The sequence below is a fragment of the Protopterus annectens genome, chromosome 1.part0 (genome assembly GCF_019279795.1).
Source record: "Protopterus annectens isolate FY-2018-M chromosome 1.part0, PAN1.0, whole genome shotgun sequence".
Classification (NCBI taxonomy): domain Eukaryota; kingdom Metazoa; phylum Chordata; order Ceratodontiformes; family Protopteridae; genus Protopterus; species Protopterus annectens.
In genome coordinates this window covers 889,831,472-889,839,916 of record NC_056725.1, presented here as the reverse complement: position 1 = coordinate 889,839,916, position 8,445 = coordinate 889,831,472, and positions in this window count along the sequence as shown.

Below are 8,445 nucleotides of genomic sequence, written 5' to 3'. Positions count from 1 at the left end.
TTTCCAAAGGCAAATAACTGTCAGTGGTTTGATCCTCAATGTCTTCTGACTTAACACTCACATGAACTCAGCAACCTATAGAGAAGCCCACCACATTTTCCTTTTGTCCTTTATTGTTTTATCTGTTGTAGTGCCTATAGTCAATAATTATAGTAAAGTTTCATATTTGAAAGAAAGGTGACATATTTCTTTAAAACACGAGAGGCTTCTGAAATTATCTTGACAATCTGACAGAATGCTAATCCATAAAGGGCAATTTACCACAAAACATAATTGCCAAACTATCTGAGACCCAGTGATCAAAATATTACTTCAGATTTTGTTTGCCTTGTACTTAAAAAATCAACATGTGCACATGTGCTCCTTCATTCCTTTGGTGATAGTCTCCATGAAGCATTTTAAAGGACTACACAGCAACCTTTTCTTCTTTCTATCCTGTTATCACTTCAGACATATATCCATAGGTGAATAAATTCCAAAATTATGGTTAGCTGGATCTTAGGTTCATAGGTTCATAGGTAGGTACTAGGCTATTGGAACTAGATCCTATGTAAGCCTAGCCAACAAGGTTCCCTGGCTTTCACCACTCATGGATGTTATTTACCTGCTCCCCTGTCTAGCAGAGCCACCGATGTGATTCCCGGGGTGAGTTTCCTATTACTCATCCACTCATCAAGATTTTTCTTGAAGAGTGCTAGTGACGAACTCTGCTTGACATAGGTAGTTTGTTCCAGAGTATGAGAAGTCTCTGGGACAGGAATCTATCCCTCCAGCATGTTCTGTTAATTGTGGTGGCACGTTTTAGGTCTCTAGAGAAAGTGACTCTGAGGGATTGGGATTTCTTTATGTGTAACATGTCCAGCAGCTCAGGGTTTGACATAGCTTTGTAGGTTAGGCAGAGATCACCTTGGAGTAGGCGATATGCTTCGGAGTAAAGCCGGAGTTTTTTGAGGTGGCCAGCGTAAGATAACTGTTTGAGTCCCATAATCCTCTTTGTGAGGTATTTTTGTGGCCTTTCTAGCTGCTGCAGATGCCTTGTAATATACATTCTAAATGCGAGAGCCGAGTAGAGGGGGACAATGACTTCTTTTTTCCTGGATGAGTACCCTTTCATGATGAGGTGTGCCATGTAGAAGGATTTCCTGACTACTGTGGCGATGGGATTATCAAAGGAGAGGTTACTGTCCACTGGAGTCCCGAGGTCTCTTATCATGCCTTCAGCATTAAGTGGGCTGCTGCCTATGTGGTAGTCCATGGGTACAGGATTTTTACCAAAGGGGATGACAATGCATTTTTTCGCATTGAGCTTGAGGCCATGGCTCTGATACCAAGCATCAGTCTTAGTGAGGCCCCTTTGCAAGATGTCCACATCATTTGGGGACTCACCTATTGATTTTGTCAAGCAGCACCACACACACACACACACACACACACACACACACACACACACACACACACACACACAAAGATCTTTTTAAACCAATATGATTTAGCATCACAATCTTGAACCCACAATCCTGAATATCATAATCCCAAAACCATAATATTAAAAGACCAAATGCCCAATTTAGAGTCATCTGTGAACTTTGTCAGCCAGAGGCCCTCCGTGTTGGCCTTTACTTCAGAGAAGTAGATCCCAAACAAGAGAGAACCCAAGACTGGAACCTGTGGTACTCCACTTGTCACAGGTTTGGAGTCAGATTTGAAGCCCACAATTTTTACAGTGTGAGTTCTGTCAGTGAGCCAGTTGGCAATGCATCTTGTGATGTACAGATTTATAACCAGCTTGGTGAGTTTTTCTATGATACCAGAATGGGGAATGGTACTGAAAGCTATGGTAAGGTCAAGGTATTCTGTGTGGACTGCCTTACCCTCGTCCACGGCTTTGGTGACTGTTTCAAAGAAGTCAATCAGGTTCAGGAGACATGATCTGCCCTTCACAAATCTGAACTGGGTGGGGTCCTGAGTTTGGAGGTTACCAATATCCTTGTTTATGAGTTCCATGATAATACGTTCCATGGCCTTGCAGACCAAGCTCGTCAGGCTAATAGGGCAATAGTTCCCAGGGTCCATGGTGTCTCCCCCTTTGTGGAGAGGTACAACTGTTGCCGTACAATATTCACTGGCTACAAAGCCTATTGAGAGGCTATGATTGAACATGGTGCTTAGGTGGGGGGCTAGTTCATTCTGAAGTTCATGTAGAACACAGCCAGGGATATTTTCCGGTCCCATGGATGCTGCGTTCTTGGCTTTCAGTAGCGCAGTTTTCACCTGTTCAGTTGTGATTGCAGGGACACTGCATACTTCCAGTACGGATATGGGACTTTTGGGAGGTGAGGGGGGGCAAAGTCAGCACTGAACATATCAGCCAGGATGTTGGCGATATCAATTGGTTCTGTGAATTTTGTGACATTGTGCTGTAGCTCAGAGCAGATCTCTGTGTTTCCATTGAGATTCTTGATATAGCTGTAGAATGCTTTGTGGTTGTCCTTAGAGTCAGTGGCAATCTTATTTTTATAGTTTGCTTTGGATCTTACAGTTTGAATCAAAAATATATTAACACCTGCAACACATTTCTCTCATTCCTCTTCAGCATATTATTGGTTTATTCTTACATGTTGGCATCATTCTTAACTTTTGAAAATTTCCACATCTTTAAGGGAGATATCTTCTCGTATATCAAATTATTTCAGTAAATATGGCCTGGTGAGTAATAGCCATTATGATTTTTTTTTTTTAAATAGCATGCTGCCTTAATTGTCTCCTTAGCTGGTAATGATGAAACCTCTTAGAATATGTATAATGATAAAAGAACATGGAGTATCTTTACTGATATGATAAAGTCTTTGATTCTGTTATATGTCATAAATTATCCTTAGAACTTCAGACTTATGAATTAACATAATTATAATTATTCAGTTAAAATTACCTTTATACAGAAAGTTTAGATGTAATTAAAACTCGTGTTGTCACCCTGGACAGTTAAAGGTATATCATATGGCTCACTTCTAATATTTTCTGCCATTGTTAATCTGTTTGAAACTTTACTTCCTAACATAGCTAGTAAATTTGTCTTGCTGACATGATGACTTAGATGTCTAATACATTTCCCTTTTGAGTTATTTATTAACTGCTTGGAGAACTTGAATGCTTGGTTGATTTCTATGGCTTTAATTTAAATCCCTGTAAGTATATGACTTGGTTGCTTAGTACGCCTAAATGTTTCTCTTACATCCAACATCCTTCAGTTGTACAATCAACTAATGTGGATTAGCACACTATACTCAATGTAGATTAATATCTTGATGGTAAGGTTAAAAGATTTTTAGCAATATCTTAGGAAAAAAACCTCCAGCTGTTAACAGCGAAAAACTAAAGGCAGCCTTGACAAAAGTGTCATACCTCATATTACAGACTTTGGATTGCAAGCTGAGATCCTTTATAACTGCTGTCACTAACAAGTAGCACTAAATAAATGTTGTCACTTGCAAATGTAAGCAAGTGTTCTCTCAGAGAAATATTTTCAGTTCAGCACCTCTGATATTTAATATTTTTGTAGGACGGATACTGCCATATAGCAAGATTCATTCTAAGGTTCAATCATTGCATCCAAGGGTTTGCTCATTTTCTGATAAGCTGAGATTGATTTAGTATTACCCCTAGATTCATGAAGCTCGGCGCAAGACCAGCGTAAGGCTTGCACCAACCGTGCAGCGTAGATGTGGAGTAGTCACTCCATATGCATATTAATGAAGGCGCGCAGCCGCCACAGCCACGTGCATAGGAAACGTGCGTGACTGCAAGGGGCGTATCGAAGTTGCGCAGGGAGGCGTGTCAATGTCGGCTTTCGAGGAGCAACCTAAACTGCTGAATATTATATTCCGCCAGCAATAGTAATCGTACCTATCAGTGTCCATGGAGACTGAAATGTATGCAAAGCAGAGTCCCTGCAAAAAGAAAATGAAGATTCAAACACAAATGTACGGTAGGGAATAACGGGTCCCTACCCATGAACAAATGACAGGAAAACTGTGTGCCTGTAGTCCAACGTAGTGTAGATAGCTATACCATGTGGAAGTGAAACGTATCAGATGTTAGCGCGCCGCCAGTAGGTAAGTCCAGTCCAACAGAGAGGGTCACCAGCTGACCCATAATTTGAGGGAGGGAACATAGCTGTGCAGATGAGTCCATAACAAAATACACAAGGAGAAATGTAGATATAGGTAGTGACCGTATGCCTGAATCATATCCCACAAGCCATGTAATAGTCACATACAAAAGGTATGTCCGTATTTCACATACCAAATGTGATAGGAAATAGCATACGCATGTAAACGAAACAGAAGGAGCATATAAACAAGCCATAACAACATGGACACATGTAGGCTGAAAGGAACAGTATGATCCGTACCATCGACCAAGATTACCACCTGTCCCACTTTGCAAGCGACAGTCCCTCTGTGGGCAGATGTGTCCTGACACAAACATGTAAAACTGGCAAATTTCCAGAGAATATAGGACATAATTCCTCTGTAGACATCATGCAATAGTTGCATTAAACATATTTCACTGGACGTATAATACATAAATGTCATAACATTTACAAGAATAAGCTCAGATATAGGCAAGAATTGTAAGTTCTATCTGCTGAACTGACCATGGGTATGTGTCGGCCTGTAAAATATGCTGCGTTCACCGCAACTGTCACAGTAGGGTTGCCACCCTCACAAATGGCCAAAGTGGGACATGTTTGGTACAGACATCAGACTGTACAGGCCGACACATACCCACGGCCAGTATAAAAGATAGAACATAACTGTTTTGCCTACAGAAAAGCGTATTCCTGTAGCATTTTAGTTGCTTAGTCTGTTTCTCATAACAGTCAGGTATTTTAGATACAGAATTAATTGTTTAATGCAACTATCACATAAAATATAAGAAATATGTTTGTCCTAAAATCTCAGGACATTTGCCATGTTGACAATTACATGTCAGGACACAACTGCCCAAAGAGGGACTGTCCCTCGCAAAGTGGGACAGGTGGTAACCCTATGTCACACTGTGGACAATTGAAAAGGTGGAAACACAACCATTGGTTGTGGGGAGGCAATGTCCACAACAGTCGGACATGTGTAAGGAATAGCTTGGACATAGGAAAAGGTGCCATCCTACCAATAAGTAGAACAGGCTGGCAAAATCCGGAAGGCAGCTGTATAATCCGAACGTGTATGCGACACAGTCAAACGGGTAGTACCCGGATACACCAACCAAGTAATGAAAGTGAAGTAAGGGCGTGTACCTATGTGTGTGTGTGGTATAGCATGTGGACTGCAAGCATGGCAGGGTAGTGCACACAACCATAAAGGTACCCGACACATGTAGGGTAGTCAATGTGTAACTCTGGCCGTGTCATGGGCCAACAACCAAAGTAGTGCTCTATGGGGTGTGAGTAATTCGTGTGTGAGGGGTGTGTGTTTAATGGTAAATTCCTCAAAGGTGATACTTGTGTCGTATGCAGAAAAGGTGAACCGGAGGTGTATGAGGGGGCAGCAGGTGAAGTGGAAAGAAACACAACCTCATGTTGAAACAGCTGCAAGACAAGCAGACAGGCCATAGTGTAGAACACAATCCCACAAACATATGAATATGGAAATATGCGAGACAAATGTATAGATACGGCACCATCACATACCCACAGATGGCTCCTGATGGAACTGGCCATAACAAACGCAACACACCTGGATGCATAATAGCCTACCCAGCATACCCTCCACAACACACAACCTGCCACCATACCAGAATGTCCACCAAATCCAGCCGTACTTGGTCCACTGGTTTGTTTCAGAAACAGCTACACACAGTGACCCCTACGCATATGTAGTAGGTATTGTCACCCTAGGCAGTGTCAGGATTGCAAACCATGTATCCCCTGCAGGTCAAACCCCCTGCACATTTTCGTGAAGCCACAAAAATCTTCGTTATCTAACTTGTTTTCGTCTTGACCAGTTTTTGGGATATCCCTCACGGGATGACCAACTTGCGTAAATAGTAGAATGGGTATTACGACATGATGTCCAATCCAGTAGATATCTGGACACGAGTCAGAACGTGCAGTGGAGGTCCATGACACTGTCCAGCCCTAAGTGGGCATGCATAACCTACCACCCAGGATAAAATGCCTTCCCGTGACGCACGTGTCCAGACACGAATAGGAGGGAGAATATAATGCACACATTTGCAAAGTGGAAAACGGCATGAGGGTGAGGAAGACACTATGTAAACAGGTCAACCCTGATCAAGTGTGAGGGACACTGACTGTGTGCAGCCGTGACTGACCATACCTGTCAACCTGTGTGAGCAAGATATCTGGACAGAGCCGTGAATATAAGTGAGACAAAGGTCCAAACTCAGGGACAATCTGTAAACATATCTCTTAGAAACATAGAATTTGATAGAATAACCGTTTGCACATTGGCATTAATGTCTGGAGTATGAAGTCTGAAACCCAACTGTCTGTCAGCACGTTCCGACTGCAGTCTTTAATGCTGAGCTACTGCTGTGCCAGAACACAACAGCATATTACAGATGTCCGTGCCATACCACTCAACTGTCCGAATATTCACAGAATTACTAGGGTCACCACCTGTCCCACTTTGCGAGTAACAATCCCTCTGTAGGCAGTTGTGTCCTGTGAAAAAAATCAAGACATAGCAAATGTCCTGAGATTTTATTTCCTAATTTACTTTAATAGTCACATAAAACAGTTATTTTATATATGAATCCTCAATATGTTATGTGAAGTAGCATAAGCAATTCAAATGTTACTAGAATAAGCTATTATATGTACAAAAAAGGTTAAAGTTCAGTACTATGCACAGCTGTAGGTATGTTTTGTCCTGGAAAATCTGACATCTCTATAGAACATGTCCCACTTTGGGCAGTCAAAAAGGTGGCAACCCTAAGAATGACCACAGGTTCGCCCCATAGTATTGATGTGTGCCTCCGACAATCTGCACCAGTGTGGTAAATAGCTGAGGATTGACGTCAGTAAATGAGAAATATCCTGAGTATAAGACTCAACAACCTGCAGAAAAGTCATGCTAATGCAAGACCTAGCATTCTATCAACGTTGTAAACTTGTAAGAGCAATCGTTAAAATGTGTCCCTAATTGTCCCCCCATCATGTAGGTTTTGCGCAGGTTCAGTGCTCTAAGAGGTTGAGAGGTATGGTCCGTACATATTTACAGGAACAGCCCTTCACACTTGTGTAATGTACAACCGCATACCTGTAGTCACTTCATGTCCAAAAATAATAATCCCCGTATGACTGTATACAGGTAATAGTCAAATGTGAATGGGAACACCCCTCACCGTGGAGTATGGACTGTAAGAAACCCACCCATAATATGTAATACTAACAGAATTAGCTGCTGACAGGTGGCCCAAACACCTGTGTCTATAAACACAGGTAGAACTTCAAAATAGGGAGATAAGCCCTGTCCATATGCTTTGTCTGACATTTGACCTCAGCCAGGGAAGTTCCATTCACCAGGTGGACAAGCCTAAACCCAGATCACTACACAAACACCCTGACAATCAAAGACCTGTATGTGGCTGGACTATATGCCTTGGTGTTCAGCATACCCTCGGAGTGATTAACAATGCAGCCGGAGTCCACAGCAGTAGGCAATAGGGAATGTGTGATATGTAGTACTGCCTTTTTCCCAGCAGGAGAATGGATGCCTGTGTCATAGGTGAAGCGGTGAGGCGTATGTTGATGTAGCTAAGTACTATGGGTATGCATATCAATGAGGGAGAACACCAATAGAATAGTGGTTCCGGTATCCGGCCAATGTGAATGCAGTCCCGGTTGACCTACGACCACTGCACATATAACTTGAAAGTGTAATTAAAGTGTTTGTGCAATACACACATTTAAATATGTAAAGGTGAACGTGTGTTTCGCAGTAGTCCGTAAACTGGAATGAATTATGAAAGTTACGGTCAGAATTATGAAAGTTCACGGAAGCAAAATTATCTATAAAACATATGTAACCCACAATAAGGATATGCAAGTGCGCCTGCGCGTGTGTAATCCGCTCACAGAATAGAAAATGAATGGTGTTTTCCCCACGTTCCATGTACATGGCTCATACCTGTTAAACCCATAAAGTATGAAACCGGACAAAGCCATGACAACAACTGGTACAAATAGGGACAATAACCAGATATTGCCCTAACAAACATAGAAAATGGACAGAATAACAGGTGTGTCACTAGCATGGATTCTCTGAAGGGTATGAAGTCGTAACCTGAAATGTTTGCCATTATTTACCAACGTCAGTCTTTAATGATATGCCACTAACTTGCCAGACAGACACAAGGTTATGAAAAATGGACCACAAATAAAGACTATCCCCAGATATTTCTTAACAAATATAGAAA